This window comes from Sorex fumeus, unplaced genomic scaffold (assembly GCF_029834395.1).
Source record: "Sorex fumeus unplaced genomic scaffold, SorFum_2.1 ptg000044l, whole genome shotgun sequence".
NCBI classification, from domain to species: domain Eukaryota; kingdom Metazoa; phylum Chordata; class Mammalia; order Eulipotyphla; family Soricidae; genus Sorex; species Sorex fumeus.
In genome coordinates, this window is record NW_026606101.1 from 11161258 (window position 1) to 11181365 (window position 20108).

The window sequence follows — 20108 nt, forward strand, 5'->3', positions numbered from 1 at the left end:
GCTTTCTCGGGGAAGGAGGGAACGGGGGTCTAAGGTGTGGGCGCAGGAGCTGGCCAGCAAAGGCTGCGGAGAGTGGAACTGGTAGGCAGGCAGAGAAAGCCTCCCATCTAGTTGGAGGGTTCTCGTGTGTCTTTAAAAGGAGGGACCCGGCTGTTTGTGGGCGGTGACCCAAGGTGTCTACCCAGGAAGGGGACTGCCCGAAGTTTTAAGAGCTGGGTCACCTGGGAGGTCATCGGAAAGGCATTATTGAAACCCTGTAGCGTGGAGAAGTGAATGTAAAAACTGCAAGGGCCGTAGAGATCAGTGCCGATTTCAGATCTTGTGGTTTTTTTTTCAGCCGAGCCATAGGTAAAGTTGGCGACTCAGGAGCTTGTAAATTAGTTGCATGAGGAATACCGGTCTGCTGTTTCCTCCTTTAACGCGCCCGCCTTGGAGGAATTTGCACCCAGGGGAAGACAGTGGGGTTAAGCATGGCAGCATATACCAAAGGACTATTATTTTTTATTTTGCTTTTTTAACCTGTTTGTCACTACAAAACCTTGGGGGATACAAAAAAAAAGTTTAGATAACCATAAATTTGACTTTCGTTGAGGTCCTGTTCTGGGGCCATGCCCTGTGGTGCTCAGGGCTTACTCCTGGCTCTGCCATCCTGAGCAGCCCAGGGGACTGACTGACTGACTGTATGGGGTACCCGGGACTGCATGGGGTGTAAGGCAAGCACCTTCCTACTGTACTGTCTGTTCAGTTCTGCAGTTGATATTTTTTAATCCACCTTCAGTTGTGCAAAGAGATTTTCTGCAGGACCCTTTTGAACTCTATCTCTCTAGAGTTTTAAGACAGGGTTCTTCCCTTGTAGGTGTTTACTGTTTAGCAAAGAGATACAAAAAGCTTAAAAAGGTAGTAGTGAACAGCCTTCAGACTGAGGCTCTGAATAAAATCACATTTTGATTTGAAGTTTGATCATGATAGTAGAGTTCAGAGTTCACATGGACTAAGGGAGAGTTCTGAGGGGAACTGTGCCAATCAGTTATGATATAGTGTTCCAAGGTTCTCATATAACCAAAAAGGACTTTCAAGAAAAAGAGTGGTAAAGACATTCATGGCAAAAAGGTAGTTGAACCACTTGTACGTGTAGCTAGCACTACTCACTTTTTCTGGCTGTTTCTAGTATCGCTAGGCCTAACCTTGCCTGTGACTTGGATTCCTTTAGGACGTAGGCAAGCTTATGAATCCTCTCAGAATAACTGTTTTTCATTTTATTCATTCATTTTGGGATGCTTGGGGACCATGATGTGCCAGGAACCTCACCTGGTGCACCCACATGCAAAGCATATGCTCCAATCCTTTGATCCTTTTTTTCTAGCCCCTAAAATATTTTTAATTGCATAATACAGTTACCAAAATAAACCAGTTGTGATATACACTGGTAAGTGTATGCTTTTCATTAGAATATTAAGAAATCCATATTCAGATGTTCTATTTATACTATATTTTATGAACCTCTCTTAGTACTTGCTCTTCATTTTTACAAAATGCTTAGTAGAACTCTTTTTCTTGGGGGTGAGGTGTGGTGGTGGGGGGAGACAACAAGTCCTATCTCTTGATGGGTCTGGTATTTATAATTTTATTTAAGATGTTTCCCTTCCCCTCCTTTCCTCTTCCTTTTGTTGTTGCTGTGAGGGGTGGGGGTAGGGGGTTGGACACATGACAGGAGGTTGTACTCATTGAGGGTCCCACATCACAGTGCGGTGCTTGCTGCAGTTTGCTTGCACTCCTGTGGTTGATCTACCTGCACATACAGGACAGGGACTACTTCCTGGCTGTGGTACTCATTTATCTTTCTTTTTATCAGTTGTTCTCATCTGGGGTTCTATTCCTTTTTGTGGTGCTTACACATACTTGGCTGTAGGGCAGCCAGAAATTGTGTTGCTGGGGAATGCATGTAGTAGAGCTGCCAGGACTCAGCTCAGTTTGTGGGAGACACTGGGGATTTGGTCTGTGACCATACACTTGCAGGGCTAGTGTTCTGGGCCTGAGCCTGATAATTATAATACTGTAAGATGTGTGCAATAATTGTAGTAGGATATAAAAATGGTTGTCGTATGATATAAAGATATATGATGTTTTTTTGTGACAGTCACAATCCTGCTTTCCTAAAATGGTTTGTTGCTTACATTTTTTGGGGGGAAAGTGGTGACTTTTAGAGGTTGATGAAAGTGAAGAAGTAATTTTTTCTCATTAAAATTCATGGACCCCTCCTTCTTCCAATCCCCAAATTCTACCCATGGATTTATATCTGTGAGTTTCAGATTAAGGAACCCTGCTCCTATAACCAAGTGTCTTTCATTCAGCAGACATTTGCTGTAGGTTAAGATATTCACTGTACATCAAGCATTATGGCAGGGTCTTTTCTCTTTGGATATTCAGTTCCATGAGAGATGGGTTGTATAAATGATAGTATAGAATGGTAAGTGTCAATGGGAAGTCATCAAAGATTATAAGGACCTGGGAAGGCTTGTCTTTGCCCTAGAATAAGGAAAGGAGGTTTTTGTAAAGAGTTACATTTGAGATGTATCCTGAAAGGTAGAGCATTTTGCCAGATGGAGAATTGAAAAGAAAAACTCTAGGTAAAGGAATATGTTTTGGGGGAGTTTAATTAAATGTGGTTGGAACATAGCATGTATATATGAAACAGTAGTCAGAGATGAGACCAGAAAGTTTGTTTGGAACATGGTTATAAAGGATTTTACTATGGACGACTCCGTAGCTGTTAATGAGGCATTCAAGGTTTTTTGAGGTGTGGGGTGTAGTATGATGAGGGTTTTCTTTTTTCTTTTTTTTTTTCTTTTTTGGCTGGGGAGAGGGACATATGGCTATACTCAGGTTCTGCACTCAGGGATCACTCTGGACTGTGCTGTGGGGACCATATGTGGTGCCAGGGACTGAACCCAGTTGGGTTCTGTGCAAGGCAAATGCTTTGCCCACTGTACTATTTGGTCCCAGGATTTTCTTTTGAAGAGATTAATGAATATTTTGTCTACTGGAGAGCAGGGAAGAAGTAAGGAGTTCTTGAAATGAGGTAGAACTGTGAGTGATGAGCAGAGATAGAATTGGTCAGGTGTTTGATTCTCAGTGGAAACAAACTCTGAGATATGGTCAATGGACTTAGAATTTAAAGTTGCCCACAAATGCAGGAGGATTTTTGAGATAATGATTGGTGTTATCTTGGCACTCTGGTAGACAATTCAGTCCCCATTGAATTCAGGTTGGCCATGTGCAAGGCAAGTGCCATGAGCACTGTACTATAGCTTTAGCTTGAGAATTAATTTCTAAACTTTATTTCTGGGTTTTGGGACCATACCTGGCAGTGCTCAGGATTAACTCCTGGTTTAGTGCTCAGGGATCACTCCTGACCATTCTTGGGGGACCATATGGGTTGCCAGAAATTGAACAGGGTCAGCTGTATGCAAGGCAAATGATTTCCCTCTCTACCTCTACAGCCCTGAGTTAATTTTTTATTTTTATTTATTTATTTTTATTATTATTATTATTTTTGCTTTTTGATCACACCCGGCGATACTCAGGGGTTATTCCTGGCTTAGCACTCAGGAATCACTCCTGGCGGTGCTCAGGGGACCATCTGGGATGTCAGGGAACGAACTCGGGTCATCCACGTGCAAGGCAAACGCCCTACCCGCTGTGCTATCGCTCCAGCCCCCCTGAGTTAATTTTTTAGACTATTGGTTCAGAATGGTGGCTGCCTAGGTTTTTTAAATGGTGGAAGGAAAATGAGATTTGTAGATAATAAGGGACAGACTATTACATTTTTTTGGAGGGGCAGTTGGCATATTGATTGAACCCAGAGTCTTACATTGTATGCAAGGCAGACACTCTGCAACTAAGCATTATCTCTAACATAGACAATCACTTAAAACTTAACTTTTTGTTTTGTTTTGTGTAATCTCTGTATAATCTTATTGAAAATTTCTGGTGGTTTTGGTTATTTGTTGTTGTTTTGAATTTGGGGCCACACGTGTGCTCAGGGACTTTTGTTGGCTTGGGGCTTACTCCTGGCATCATGGGGACTGTGAAGTGCCAGAGAAGTAACATGGTGCTACTGCATGCAAAGTATAAGACTTCAAACCATCTCTCCAGCTTTGGGATTTGTTTGGTTTTTGTGCCACATACCTCAGCGGAGGTGGGGGTGCTTCCTATGTTGCTTAGGGCTTGCTCCGAGCAGTACTCAGTGTCCTGGCCTACCACGTGTAAAGCCTGTGCATTAGCCTTTTGAGCTACCCCACTGATACTTTTGGATTTTAATAAAGTCAGATTTGTTGGTGCTTATTTTACTCCCTAAGATTGAAATTATTTTTTTCTTTCTGTGTGGTCAGTGGGGACACTTCTGATGCTTGGGGGACCATGCAGTGCTAAGGATTGAACCTGAGATTCTTGTGTGCAAAACATTCACTCCTCTGAACCACCTTCCCAGACCATGACATTTTATTTTATTTGGGGATTATACCTTGCTGTGCTCAGGGGCTGTTCTCAGCTCTGTGCTTGGAGGTTGCTCCCAGCTGTGCTTAGAGGTCCATGTGGTGCTAGAGAACACACCAGGGTTGGATGCATGCAAGACAGTTACCTGTATTAACTCTCAGGTTAGAGATTTTTTTATGTTACCATCTTGAGTTTCTTCTTCTATTTGCCTTTGATGCTTAAATCTCAAATCCATGTAGAAATAACTATTGCGTGTTGTAGAGGTTGAGTCTAGTTCATTGTTTTCCTGTGTATAACTAGTTACCTCAGTTACATGTTGGGTTTTTTGGGAATTTGTTTTGTTTTGTTTTTGGCTTTTTGGGTCATACCCAACTATACACAGGGCTTACTCCTGGCACTGCACTTAGGAATTACTCCTGGCAGTTCTTGAGGGACCACATGGGGTGCCGGGGATCGAACCTGGGTTAGCCGTGTGCAAGGCAAGCACCATTTCCGCAGTACTCTGGCCCCAAGTTCCATGTATTGAATGACACTTGTTTTCACATTTTAAGGTCATAATTTTGGCTCTGCTATTTGTTAATTGACCTTCAGAATGTTATCCAACCTCTTCATGCCTCAGTTTCCTTGGTTTTAAAGTAAAGATTATAGTTTTTATCTAATAGGGTTGATCTGAGGAAAAAATAATTCCTGTATAAAGGAGTTTGATACCTAGAAAATGCTCAGTAGTGTTAGTTTTTATTTAGCACTATTGTTCATTTTAAATTTCCAGCACTAGGTAGAGTAGAGATTCTTTTCTCATCAACACAGTTGTAGAATTAATTTCAGTTTCAGGTAAAAAAGAATGAGAGTTAGGCTGAGTGTTGCTGGATGTGCTTCCAGATTTTTGCTTAGTTTTATCACTGGGGTAGAATTTCTCTTACACCATCACTTCTTTTATAAGGGGACTTCTGTAGCAAATGATATAAACGAGAGCCTATGGTTGGATTTGACATAAAGACATAATATTATTAATGACTTAAAATTTTACACTTACTTCTTACCTTAAAACAGAATATCCGTCAATATTGAATCCATATTCTCTCAGTAACAATAAAAGCTAGAGCTTTTAGTGGTGTGTGTTTTCCTAGTTCTCTGCAGTCCTCTAATCTCTTGCTTTACTCATTTCCTTTTTTTTTTTTTCTTTTTTGCTGGGGGTTGGGAGCAACACCTGGTGATGCTGGGGAGCTACTGCCACCGCTGGAGATTGAGGGAAGGGGAAAAAACAGAGTTTAGGTTTTGCCTCCCACAAAACCATTTCTGGCCCTCCTGACCTATCTCAGCATGTTGAGGAGAAGGCTCAGCATGCTGGAGCACCAGACTTCTTTCCCTGGCTTCTCTTTGTCTGGGGCTGTACACATGCTTGGTGGTGATGCCTGAAGAGCTGATTTTGGTAGTGCTCGCACACTTGGATGGAACTCTCCATGGCTCACATGCCTTTAATTAGGCACTTGCACAGAAACTTGCTGGGGTGTCTCACTCACTTGTACTTATGCATATTGTGGTTATAGTGCTTCCAGGGGTTGCATACTTGGCTGTGCTACTTGCACATCTTTAGCTATGGTCCTTACTGGGAGTCACACTTGAGTTGCAATATTCCCATTGCATTTATGTGGTGTGCCAGAGATTAGGAACTCTATTGTGGGGCTGGAGCGATAGCACAGCGGGTAGGGCGTGTGCCTTGTACTCGGCTGACCTGTGATCGATTCCCAGCATACCATTTGGTCCCTTAAGCACCGCCAGGGGTAATTCTTGAGTACAGAGCCAGGAATAACCCCTGTGCATCGCCAGGTATGACCCAAAAAGCAAAAAATTAAAAAAAAAAAACTCTACTGTGGAACTGGAGAGATAGTACAGTGGGTAGGGTACTTGTCTTGCATGTAGTGAACCCAGGTTTGTTTCCCAACACCTCGTGGTACCTCAAGCCCAGAGTGATCCCTGAGTGCAGAGCCAGGAGTAAGCCCTGAGCAATGCTAGGTGTGACCCAATCCCCATTTAAAAAAACAGAGCAAAACACAACTTTGCTGTGAAGCTGGGGGTGTAACTCAGTGGTAGAGTGCTTGTCTTGCTTATGTGAAATCCTGGGTTTGATCACGGGGCTGCAAAGACAAAAGAAACTAAAAATCAGAACAAAACAAAACTCCATAAAACAAAAACTTCTGTTGTGGTGCTGAGGGTCCTAGCCAGCAGAACTGTCCTGATCTTGCTTAGTGCTTGTGGGTGGAACTGAGGATGGTATTATACTTGATCATGATAAATAAAATGTAAATGAAACAATGAAATGAACTTCATTTAGATGTCTTCCCACATGCACGCACACACAGTGATTTACAAAGTTGTTCATGATAGTTTGTTACAGGTATTCAATATTCTAGTACCAATCCCACCACCACTGTGACCATCCCTCCACCATTGTCCCCATTTTCCCAACCAACTCTCAAACTGTCCCTGTAGCAGGCCCTAAAAGAATTTATTTTATATTGCTTGTTATCATTGAATTGGAATTCAATGGAATTAATTGAATTAAAGGCTAATGAAATTATCAAAAAATACTTCTGTGAAAGAAAATTTGTGCGAATTGTTGTATCTCACCATGGGGAGATTAAGTCCTGGTCTGAGGGTTTGCTAAACTATTGTTGCTAGTTGAGCCTTGTGTCTTAATGTTTTTGCTGATGAAGTTTAGTTGACTTCTATGTTACATTCCCATCCAATCTAGTTACCGGGATGTTAGTATTGTAGAGTTTGGAGATGTCACTCCGGGTGGAATGTGGGTGTGACTGCCACCCTAACTCTAAGAAGGCTTGGAGTTTTCAGCCAAAAAACTTGCTGTACCTGAAATTTTCTGCAGTTCGATGTCTCTGCAGAGCTCAGTTGTGAGGCAGTGCAGGTGATGGCAGCAGTTGGGGTATGAGTGCGGCTGCTGGGGCTTCAGTGTCCAGGCTTCAAGACCTTGCCCCACCTCACTCTTGAGGGAGCTCCAGAGTTTTCAGCCAGGAACCAGTGTATCTGAGAAATTTTTGTGGCTACTTGCTTTCTTTCTAGATTTAATTATGAGTCTCTGGATCAGATACTTAGGTGTCTGCTATGTTGGGTGCTACATTAAAAATGAACGCATTAGTGTTAGAAAACTCACTGTCTAATTTACTTAAACGCTATAGGTTGTTTTTTTAACTAGTTTTTTTTGTTGGGGGGCGGGGCAGGCCTGGCAGTGCTGAGGACTTACTCCTAGTGGGACTTGGGGGATCATGCGGGGTGCCAGAGATTGAACCCGGGTCAGCAGTGTGCAAGGCAAGCAAGCACCAGCCATTCTACTATCACTCTGGCTCCCCCAGGCTATTTTTCACGAAAATGGCTAAATGAGATTGTAACAGAAACTAATAACGTTAGCTTATATTCTCCCCCTTTTGATTTATCACTAGTTTGTAGTATTAGAGAATTTCAGAGGCATAGTTCAACACTTCTGTATGAGTGGAGGGTTCACCACACTCACTAGCAAAGTTCCACTGTCACTGTCACCCAAAATGACTCCTTTGCCCATTCTTTCTATTCACCCCCTCATCCCTCCAGTAACTGCCAGGGTCTTTACCAAGTCTAGAAGGTAGTTTTATTTGCCAGTTTGCTTATGACTTAGCCCCCACCCCTGTTTGCTTGCATTACTGTTTGCAGATAATGTGCCAAGCCTTTTATTTATTTTTCACTTTTATTGGTTTTTTGTGCCACACCCAGTGGTGCTTAGGGGTCATTCCTCGTGATGGTGAGGGACCTTGTAGTGTTGGGATTGAATCTGAGCCTCCACATGCCTGGCTTGCTATCCCCTTGTCAATCATTTTGTAAGAGTTCACTCATTTCTCACAACTATCCTGTGAGGTAGGCACCATTTTTTATTCCTTTTTAGATAGAGAAACTGAGGACTAGAGATAGAAATTGATGAAGAATTTGAGTTCATGCTCTAGATTTCTGGAGCCTCTGTTCATAGTTTCTGCATACTGTGTGCCTCCATGTCATGAAGACTTTGAATACATATTTTTTTTTTTTGGAGGGGGAGGGCTATACTCAGCAGTGCTCAGAGCTCAGGGATCACTCCTAGCAGACTCGGGAACTGTACGGGGATCCCTGGATAAAATCTAGCACCCGGCCTCTGTACTATCTCTACTCTTTCTCCAGCCCCTTGACTTTGAATTCTTTTCAGTTCCAGGCTTTGAAAGGAGAAGAGGGCAGTTTTTAGTCATCTTTTGGTGACAGAATGAAAACTGCCATAGAAAGTAAACCAGTGGTGAAGCTTAAGGCCAACATAGGGAGAAGGGAAGCCACAAAGCTGGCTTTTTCTTTTCCCCAGTTGGGGGGACTTCTGAAGAGCTGGCTGGTGACTCTCCTTCCTTCCCTTCGTTTCTAGTGTCTATCCAAACTGTTGTTTAATATGTTCATTTGGAGGGGGTATTTTTGAGTCACATCCAGCAGTTCTCAGGGGTTACTCCTGAGAGGGTTCTGCACTCAGGCATCATTCACCGGGGCTCAGGGGACCATATGGGATGTTGAGGATCAAACTTGACTGCATGCAAGGCAAGCACCCTAGCCACTGTATTAGATAAATTGTACCCAGCCACAAGTATGTTAATTTTTATTTATCTTTTTTGCTTTTTGGGTCACACCCAGTGATGCACAGGGGTTACTCCTGGCTCATGCACTCAGGAATTCCCCCTGACGGTGCTCAGGGGACCATATGGGATGCTGGGAATTGAACCTAGGTTGACTGCGTGCAAGGCAAATGCCCTATCCACTGTGCTATTGCTCCAGCCTTTTTTTTTTTTTATCTTTTTCTATCTCACCTTATTCTAAACAGGACATGAGTGGCAGCTTAAGAGCTCAATAATCATTTGATGAGTGAATTAATAAACAACTAAATTACCATAATACAGATGTTTGCACACAGGTCCTGTTGTGAATTGGAAAGAGTAATGCAGCCTAGAATTACAAAGCTGCCTTTTATGTATAAACCTTGATAAAAAGATCAAAAGCATGTTTTCTTTGAATAGTAATTAATTCTATATTCTTTTGTCATTGTTGTTGCTTGTTTTATTTCTTTTTGTTTGGGCGTCACCGAGTGGTGCTCAGGGCTTATTTCTGGCTCTGCATTAAGGAATCACTTCTGGTGGTGCTTGGGGTCCATAGGTGCCCAAGATCCAAGCCACGTCAGATATGTGCAGGGCAAACACCCTGCTCACTGTATTATCTCTCTAAACCAAGAATTATGCATTCTCTTTTTGTTTTGTTTTGCGGTCACACCTGGTGGTGCACAGGGAACCATAATTCAACCTGGGTCAGCAATGTGCATGTCAAGTACCCTTTCTGCTGTACTATCTCTCCAGCCCAGGAATTATATATTCTATGTCAGAATACTAATTATCAGTTCATATTAAACTTTCAGTTTAAAAACAGACTCCTAGAAATGGGTAGACTGATGGTTGCCAGGGGCTGGGGATATATGTTAGTCAAGTGGGACAAACTTGCAGTTACCAAATGAATCAGGTCTGGGCACCTACAGTGCAACATCTGTAATGAACAGTGTTGCTTTTTTTTTTTCTTTCTGATTTTGGCTTCTTCAGTCACACTGGAGATGCTCAAGGGGTTATTCCTGGCACTGCACTCACGAATTACTCCTGGCAGTACTCGGGACCATATGGGATGCCAGGGATTGAACCCGAATTGGGCACATGCAAGGCAAACACCCTCCCTGCTGTTCTATCGTTCCAGTCCCAACAGTATTGCATTTTATTTTTGAAAGTTGCTAAGAGAATGCTAAATATTCTCATCACACACCAGAAGGTCATTATATGAGATGACTAACATGTTAGCTAATTTTATTGTGGTAATCATTTTGATCTGTACACATGTATACGTCTCCATCCATCTTAAACCTGTAGTGCGTATGTCAATTATATTTCAGTGATGGGAAAAGATGTCAGTTAATGTTAATGATCACCAAAGTGAGGAGTGATCATTAATCATTTTTTAAGTTTTAAGTAGGCGTTTAAGTTTGTATTTAGCATAAACCAGCTGGAACTTCCCTTCCCCCAACATACAGAGAAACAATAAAAGTTCCGACCACCCAGTTCCTTTACTAGTGAACTTTTTCAGTAACATTTATATAATTTCCTTTTTTCCTTTTTAAAAAAATTATATGCATTTTCTAACACCCAGATTATAGTAGGGGGAAATTTCAGCTTCCTGGGGAGCTCAACAGCAATAACTGCCTCAATGACAATATGACACCCCTCCCACCCTGCCACATCACCAGAGAGCCTGTGTACTACTACAGCTGAAGGGGTTGTGAGCAAACTTCAGCGAGCACCATGTCCAAATGTGCAAGCCCTACAACCTGAGGCTTCGTAACTGAAAATGTGTGAGCAGCACATCAGGCACGTTTATCTCTGATCATAGCAACTCCTTTATCAACAACTACAAAAGGCAGGAAAAGAGGGAAAGAGTGATGAAAAAAAGAAGACCCTCTTTAGGAAGCATTCTGAGTCACAGCATGTTTCTCATTGATCTGTGCATACGTGTACATGCACATTTATCCGATAGCTGACATCTACAATGGAAAAGACAAACTAACAAGCCCATTAAATAAGGGTCTGTTGATCTCTTGTATCTAATCAGATGCTGGTTTACCTGAGTCCTATTCTCTTCCCTCATACCTGTCGTTTGCTGCAATGACTGGGGATGCACATGTGTAACTGTGGTGCATGAAGTGGTGTTTGCTGCAATTCTCTTTGAGATTTGCATTCCCATAATTGTGCTTGCAACATGCTCACAAGGGATTGCTGTCTTAGTTAAGGCACACAAGTTATGACCCCATGCTCATACACATGCTCAACAGGGTCACACTTCCTGACTGTAATGCTCATTGGGGTTGTTTACACATAACCTACTATGGTGCAGCTGGAAAATGATGTCATGGATAGGTAGAGCTGCTAGGATCAGACCCCTAGTGCACGTGGAACACGGATTTGAACTCAACCATATGCTTGCAAGGCAAGTGTTCTAAACCAGTGTTTCTCAACTTTTTTTTCTGACTGGTTGGCTCCCCACACCCACTTTTACATGATTTTTTACCTGTGCCCCCTTAAAATATCCTGGACACCCATAGAGGAAACCTATTGGCCCTCAGTTGAGAAACACTGCTCTAAATGGCTGTTGTAGTCCTCCAGGCCCTCAGCTGACTGACTTCTTTTAAATTGTGTTTAACTCTTTAGTATGTGGTATGGGGATGATTCCGAAGCATTAAGATCAGAATAAAGTGGTGGAGAGAAATTTTATTATGATGGCTAACACTTGTTTACTACCCATCAATGAAGAGAGGTTCCTACAATTGATGATTAATTTATTTGGACATTTGATGTGAACATAAAAGGAGGAAAGTCTAGGAGTTTTAAAATGAGACATGCATTTCCATTGGAGAATCAGGGAAGGGTTTATGGAAAAAGTGATTTATTGATTTGGCAGGGGCGGGGGAGTTACATCTGGTGGTGCTCAGGGGACCATATGGGATGACAGGTATGGAACCTGGGTCAGCACGTGCAAACCCTACTCACTGTACTATCACTCCAGCTGATTTATTCATTTTCTAAGGCAGCTCTAATAACCTACTACAAATAGGGTTTTAAAACAACAGAAGTCATTTTTTCACAGTTCATGGGTTTAGAACCTAAATTCAAGATTATTAACAAGCCTTTATCAACCTGAGACTCTAGGTAGACTCCTTCCTGGCTTCCATCAGTTCTTAGTGTTCCCTCCCTCCCTCTTCCTCCTTCCTCCTTACTTCCTCTCTCCTCCCTCCCTCCCTCCCTCCCTTCTGCCCTCCCTCCTCCTTCTTCTCCCTCTCTTCTTTCCTCCCCAAGTTCTTACACACTGAAGGCAAATGCTCTGCTACTGACTGAGTCATCGCCAGTGTTTTTATGGAGCCACATCACTTCAATCTCTACCACTCTTATCCCATGTCATTCCCTCTTTGTGTCTATGTCTCTGAGTCCAAATTTTCTTTTTTTTTTTTCTTTTCGGTTTTTGGGCCACATCCAGTGGTGCTTAAAGGTTACTCCTGGCTCCACACTCAGGAATCATTCCTGACAGTGCTTGGGGTACTATATGGGATGCCGAAGATTGAACTCCAGTTGGCTCTGTGCAAGGCAAGCTTCTCTGTATGCTTGACTATTTCTCTGGTCTCCCAATTTTCTTTCCTTAAGAAAGAAAATTGTTGTTGCTTTAACATACCTTTTATGGGTGAAACAGTTCAATCCATAGCAGGTATATGATACAGAGACAGTAAATTAAAAAAAAATTTTTTTAAAGAATTTTTGTTTGTTTTGGCATTATACCTTGTGTTGCTTAGAAACTGCTTCTGTTTCCGTACAGGTGCTCAGGGCAATATGTAGTGTCAGGGATCCAACCTGGTCTTCCTGCATAATAAAACATGTGTTTAGTCCATTGAGTTATCTCTTTGGTCCTAAATGAAAACAAAATAAATGGGATGGGTGGAGGGAGATCCTAAGGAATTAAGTTGAGGAGTGAAGAATCACAGGTGGACATAGGAAAGCATAAAGAGTATGTAGGAAATGAAATTGTGTGACGTCTGGTTTGCTGGTATTTTGAGAAGTGTCAGAAAATGAAGCCAGAATAGTTGGTTGGAGTTGGAGTTGCCAGATCTAGGACATTGGAATATTACTGAGTTGGGGGCTCAACTTAATATTATTACTATTGTTGTGTAGGAGCATGATGGCACTGCATAATTTGGAAATGGTGCATAATAGTGTCACACTTTGGATAATTAGTTCTGAGTCTAGGGGACTCATTTTGATTTTGTAAACTTTATTGTGTCATTAGTCCTCAACTGTTTTGTAGATGTTACCCCTTACAGGCACAGAGGTAACTTACCAGTTGTACAGCTTGTTTGGCGCATCTTCATCCTCATGATGTTTTCTGCACAAACGTATGGTTGTGGTTGAGGATGTCCCTATTCCTCTGACCCAGACAGCTTTGGTGGAGATGGTGTCAGTGCGCACATCTGGGGCCTCCTCTCCTTCATGGCCCATTTCCAGATCTCTGGATGCCCAAGCTTTGCACAGCTTCTGAATGTTGACAGTGTGTTCTGTCACTTCCTCGAGGACAGCAGAACAGCCCTTCATTTTTCTGCCACCCTTTTTAGTGGGAGCTGGACCCCGGTAAGAAAGGCCTTAGAAACGTTTTTGTTAAACGTTTTTGTTATCTTTTGTTATTGTTGTTTATATTGGTGCTCGGGAGCCACTCTTGGTCCATGCTCTGGGAACCCTGTGGTATTGGGGATCAAATCAAGAGCTCTTGCAAGCAAAAAGCATGCATGCGCCAGCCCTTCGACCCATCTACTTGGCCACTCTAGGGAAATTTTTGGATTGGATTATCCTTAGACATCCCAAAGAAAAAGATTTTTGATGGTCTAACATGTCTAGACGCTCTCATTTTCCCTATGCCAGTAATTTTTTTTTTTTTTAACTAGGATAGTCAAGAAATTCCTCTTAAATGAGCAACAAAAAACACACTACAACTGTTGATTAGTCATCTGTGGGCATTTAGTCTCTCCAGGGATTTCAGGTGGTTTTTGTTTGTTTGTTTGTTTGTTTGTTTGTTTTTAATTTGACAGCCACCCCTGCCAGTACTCAGGAACTTCTCCTGGGTCTGTAATTGTTGGTCACACCTGGCAGTTTTCTGATCCCTGCCAGGGATCAGACAGGGTTAGCCACATGTAAGGCATGTGCCCCAACCCCTGTATTATCTCTCTGGCCCCAAGGATTTTATTTTTATTGATTGATTCATTGACTGATTGTTTTTTTGAGCCATAGCTGGCTGTGGTAAAGGGTTACTACTAGCTGTGCACTCAGGAATCACTCCTGGTGAGCTTGGGGAATTATATGAGATGCTGGGAATCAAACCTAGGTCAGCCGCATGCAGAGCAAGTGCCTCACCTGCTGTACTATCTCTCTAGCCCTGTGGTCCTCTTCATTTTTTTCAAAATCACATCTTTTCCATCCTTTTGTTTTTGTTTTCTTCCTGGCAGTGATCTGAGGTGGCTCCCAATTCTTTAAAGTTGTCTGACATTTGGTAGAGGGAAGGGGTGCTGGAGGAGAGGGCACTCAGTCACACCCTGTGGTGCTTGAAGGTTACTACCTGCAGTGTTTGGGTTACCCTTTCATGCCAGAGAGTTGGCCACATGCAAGGCAGGCACCTTAATATCTATATTATCTCTCTGTTACTCATTCCACTAGTTGCTGTCTTACGGCAAGACTTTACTTATTTTCACTATATTATAACATACTTGTTTGGTACTTTTGAAAATAAGTATTTCAGGGGCTAGAGAGGTAGTACAGAGGGTAGGGAACTTGCCTTGCACACAACTGACCCGGGTTCGATCCCCCCATCTCCTAAGGTCTCCTCAGCATTGCCAAGAATGATTCTGAATGCAGAGCCAGGATTAATCTCTGAGCATAACCAGGTATGGCCCAAAACCATAAACAAACAAGCAGAAGTATTTTTGTTGTAGTAAAGAATCCTCACATGTGACTTGCTACTTCTTTTTTGTTTTTGTGGAATGCCAGGATACCATGTGCGACCAAACACCTTATCTGCTGTACTATCACTGAGCCTCAGAAGACTTTCTAAGAGACTTTGGATACATGGTTAATTTATTTTCTTTCTTTATTTTTTTCAGTTTTGGGTGGGGGTCCCATCCTATGATGTTCAGGGGTTACTCCTGGCTCTGCACTCAGGAATCACTCCAGGCAGTGCTTGGGGGACCATATGGGATGCCAGGGATTGAACCCGTGTTGGGTGTAAGCAAGGCAAGCATCTTCCCTGTTGTATCTCTCCAGCCCGTAAATGGTTAGGACCTTAAGTTTTCTACCCATTCCTTGAGGCTATTGGGCCAGAAATTGCCAAGCTCTATAGATCTTACTTTGCCCAGGTTATCATCATCATCATTATTTGGGGGCACAGTCCCTCGCCGTGCAGGAGATCATGTGGTGCCTGGAAGGGCTCCTGCTTGCAAAGCATGTGCTCCATTCCTTTGATCTCTTTCCCTGGCCCTCTCACCTTTATTTTTAGGGAATCTATCATTGCTCTTGTTGGGGGATAGTTGGTCAGATTACTCCTGGTTCTCTGCTTCGGGATCACTTCTGGCAGGGCTCTGGGGACCATTTGGGGTAGTGGAGACCGAACCTCTCTGCTCCATGCAAGGCAGGCACCTTACCCACTGTTTTGTCTCTCCTGCCCTCATTTTTAGGGGAGGAGTCACACCTGGCAGTGCTCAGATCTTACTCTTGGTTCTGCGCTCTGAGAACACTCCTAGTAGGTTTGGGGGATAAGGTGCTGAGGATGGAATCCGAGTTGGTCGTGTTTGTTTTGTTTGTTTTGGGTGCTGAAATGCTTCTGGCCCAGTGCTGAAATCAGGGAACCATAGGCAGTAAGGGGGCTTGAACCCAGACCTTAGACCTTGAAACCAGGCCTCCTTTATGAAAAACATGTACTTCAGAAGTGTTGAACTCACTTGGGCCCCATTATGTTTTTGATTGCAGCTGTATTATGATAGAAAGTTGTAGTCATAATTAGAATATGATATGAAGAACTGTTTTTCTCTAAATTTTACCTTACCTACTTATATTTAATCAGATGGGGGAAATTATTCAAATAGTTTATATTGTGCTCTATTAAATTGTTAAATATGTTAGGATGAGTAGTTTTAGGAGCTTCAAATTTCATTATTTCACTAACTTGTTAATAGTATCAGAATTGAAGTTTAAAAATACATTACCTAAATTGTCTGTTACCTTAATATACCTTAATTTGTGTTAACCCTACCAACAGTAAGCCAGGGTTACTGTAGTATTGAAATGCTGATCTTTTTGGCAGACAGTCTGTCGGTATTCTCGGGGCACTAAATTTATGATTTGCTAAAGGTTTGCATAAATCTTCCCTTGGGAGTCATAGAGTTGGGAAAAGGAAATATATATAGTTTTATAAGAACCTCATGAGAGGGTATAGAGAGAAGGATGCAATTGTTAGTTATGCCGTTGCTTAACAGTTTTTGACAGTTCACTCTTAACTGTTTTTTCAGACACTTTTAAATACTTTGTAAATCATGCTGAAACATTTACTACTGTGTGGTTAGAGGGCCAGATTAAAATTTTAAGTACAATAAGTAGATTTAGGCAGTCATGAAAATGCTATTTAAATTTCCCATCCACAATTTTTTTTTCTTATACAGTAATTTTAGGCATAGGAAAATACCTAGCAGAGAGTCTGGTTCATGCATATTTGTAAATTGGTATACAGTGGTTAAATAAATGCTTCTATTAAAAGTATTTAAATGACAGTTAACTAGAAATTCTAGGCACTTCTGCACACATATTTTTCATTTAAAAAAAACACAAAACAAAAAACTCATGGACCGGGGAAGTAGCTCAGTGAGCTGGAGTGTATGCTTTTGCTTGCAAGAGACACAACTTTGATCCTTGGTACCAGTGCACTCTTAGGTCCCTTGAGAACAGAGCATCCAAACATTAAAAATTAACTTGTGCTTTGTAAGTCTGAAATTTCAAAATATGAAGTTAAAAAGAAGTCATGCAGGGCCGGAGAGATAGTCTAGTGGTTAAGGAGCTTGCCTGGAACACCTCAGCCTGGGTTTGACCTCCATATGATCCCCTGAGCACTGTCAAGAGTGACCCCTGAGTGCAGAGCCAGGAGTAAGCCATGAGCACCGCTAGATGTGACCCCCCCAAAAAAAACAAAATAAGAGAAAAAAGTCATGGTGGTGATGGTAAAGTGTTAGGGATATTATTACTTTGAGCGGGAGAGAGTTTATAGCTTGACAACAAGTACAGGATATTTGTGTTTGGTATAGGATTAGAATATACCTTGTTTATGACACAGTTATCAAAGATGCTATGGGATTCTTATTTACTATACATTCAAACATATTGTTGTTAAAGTGAAAACATATAGAACACATTAAATTTCTTGATACATGATTTCTAATTTTTTTTTTTGTCTGCTGGTGGGAGGAGTCCCTCCTAGTGGTATGCAGTGGACCATTTGGTAATGGGCTCAAATCTGGGCCTCCCACATGTGCTCGGCCTTTTGAGTTGTCTCTCTGGCCCTGAAAATTCTTAAACCAAGAAGGAACCTGAGGGGCCGAAGTGATGGTACAGCAAATAAGGCACTTTCCTTACACACATCCCATATGGTCTCCCGGGCACTACCAAAACTGAAAAAAAAAGAAATAGAGGGTACTCTTGGCACGGTGCTCATGGGTCACTCCTGGAAGTGTTCAGGTGACCCCAAGGTGCTTAAACCCTTGCCTCTTACATGCACTGTATGTGCTTAGCCTTGTGAGAGTCTCTCTCTGGCTCCTATAATTTCTTGTAGAGTGAAATTAGCAGGAGCTATAGTAGAAAAGAGTTTGTCTAGTCACAGAATTATACTTTGAATGGATTTGTTTGGCTTATATTTAGTTGTATGTTATTTGTCATCTTCTCTTACTACCTTTTCTCCTTTTATTCTAGGTGCTGGACGGAATGGAGCTGGGGTCCTTTTGAACTTGTTTTGTCAGTGAATGGTCAGATAGCCCTTAAAACAGGTTTGTTGGTTCATTCTATAGAATACAAGTGCAAGTTTGATTTACCAAAGTCTGATTTTAACTTTGACAGATTGAGTTAGAAATAGATTTTACTTTTTTATTTTTCCTTTTTGGGTCACATCCGGCGATGCACAGGGGTTACTCCTGGCAGTGCTCAGGGGACCATATGGGATGCTGGGAGTTGAACCCGGGTTGGCCGCGTGCAAGGCAAACGCCCTACCCGCTGTGCTGTCTCTCCAGCTCCCAAGAAATAGATTTTACTTTTAGGAGAAAGATTTGCACCAGAGATGCAACTCAGTGAAAGAGCACTTGTCTGCGTGAGGCTACAGGTTCAACTTTTAGTAATAAATGGTCCTTTGACCACTGCCAGGAGCAGACTCTGAGCACTGAGCCAGGAGTAGCCTTTGGCACCTCCAGATGTGTTCCAAAAATGAAAAGTAAGACTGAACCTGTAATACCTTTGGTCTTTGTAAGGGGGAATTTTCACAGCTGAACAGCTCCCAAACAACACCGTTTGCTGCCTCTGAGAGAAAGGCTCTTTTGGAGCCAGTCTCCGGAGCGGTGGAGACTCAAGCTGGGGAGTCAGGAGTCTGACACCTGCCTGCCTGGCTCAATTACTTTCTCAAGCCCCATTGTTTTTCTTTAGCAGGAGCACTGGTTTCTAGTACTATTATCACTTTGGTTTTCAGATCTTCCTTAAGCATATCAATGAAAAATTATGTTGGAGGTGATAATATAGATGATCAGGCATTATCAGGTAGCCTCCATATTTTTTTTAAATTTTTATTTTTTATAAAGTTGTTCACAATATTTGATTACATTTAATATTTGAACTGGGCTGGAGCGATAGCACAGCGGTAGGGCGTTTGCCTTGCACGCAGCCAACATGGCCGACCCGAGTTTGATTCCTCCGCCCCTCTCGGAGAGCCCGGTAAGCTACCGAGAGTATCTCGCCCACACGGCAGAGCCTGGCAAGCCACCTGTGATGTATTTGATATGCCAAACACAGTAACAACAAAATCTCCAATGGAGACGTTACTGGGCCTGCTCGAGCAAATCGATGAACAACGGGAGGGCCTTTACCTTTACCTTTAATATTTGAACACCAACCTCTCCACCATTACACCTTCTCACTATCCGATTTCCATCCTGAACCCCAAACCCTGCCCCCAAAGCAGAACCGAAACAATTTGTTTTGTATTGCTTGTTATGAATAACCCACTAAAAATGAGACAAAAAAGGTTTCTTAGAAGAAAGTGTGTGAAGATTGTTGAATTTCACACAGGCACTATTAAGCCCTTCTATAAGAGAAGAGTAACGTGTTGTTAAAGATTGATCCTTGTGTGCTTATATTTGTATCTCTATAAATATATTTCCTCTAAGATTGGTTGCCTTCTACTTTAAACTCAATTAAATGTGGTTTGCTACTCTTGGTATATTGGTGGTGTGAAGTACGAGATACTGGCTGCTAGGGCTGGCTCTGTTGGGGTGGGGAGAGGCCTCACCCGCCCCTCTTGGGGTTGCCCCTAATAAAACAGCCTGGTGCAGGTTCCAGCAGCATGGCTATGGTGTGTCGTTTTATGCTGTCTTTGGAGAGATTTATATTGAGATCGTGGCCGCTAATGAGATTATATTAGCCTTCGTTTTTAACTTCTGGCTTGGAATTAACTTCTTGAAAGAAAGAAGGTGAGAGAAGAATATGAATAGGCCCAAGTAGAAGAAGAGTTAAAAACTTGGGGTTTTTTATTGTTTGTTTGCTTTGTTTTGTTTCAGGGCCACAATCAATGATGCTCAGGGCTTATTCCTGGCTCTGCACTCAGGAATTATTCCTGCTGGTGCTCAGGTCAGCCACATGCAAGGCAAATGCCCTACCTGCTGTACTATCTCTCTGACCCCAAAGTTAAAAGCTTGTACCAGGACT

At 42.3% G+C, this 20108-nt stretch overlaps 1 protein-coding gene across 4 annotated transcripts in view; it reads left to right on the forward strand.

Annotated features, from left to right (window-relative positions):
• The window catches only part of NCOA6 (nuclear receptor coactivator 6), an 84167-nt gene that overhangs the window by 983 nt on the left and 63076 nt on the right, over window positions 1-20108 (forward strand). For all 4 annotated transcript variants that reach the window (XM_056122135.1, XM_056122137.1, XM_056122138.1 and 1 more), the window contains exon 2: window positions 18114-18187. The gene's annotated coding sequence lies outside the window, so the exon portion shown is untranslated. The remainder of the gene's footprint in view (window positions 1-18113; window positions 18188-20108) is intronic.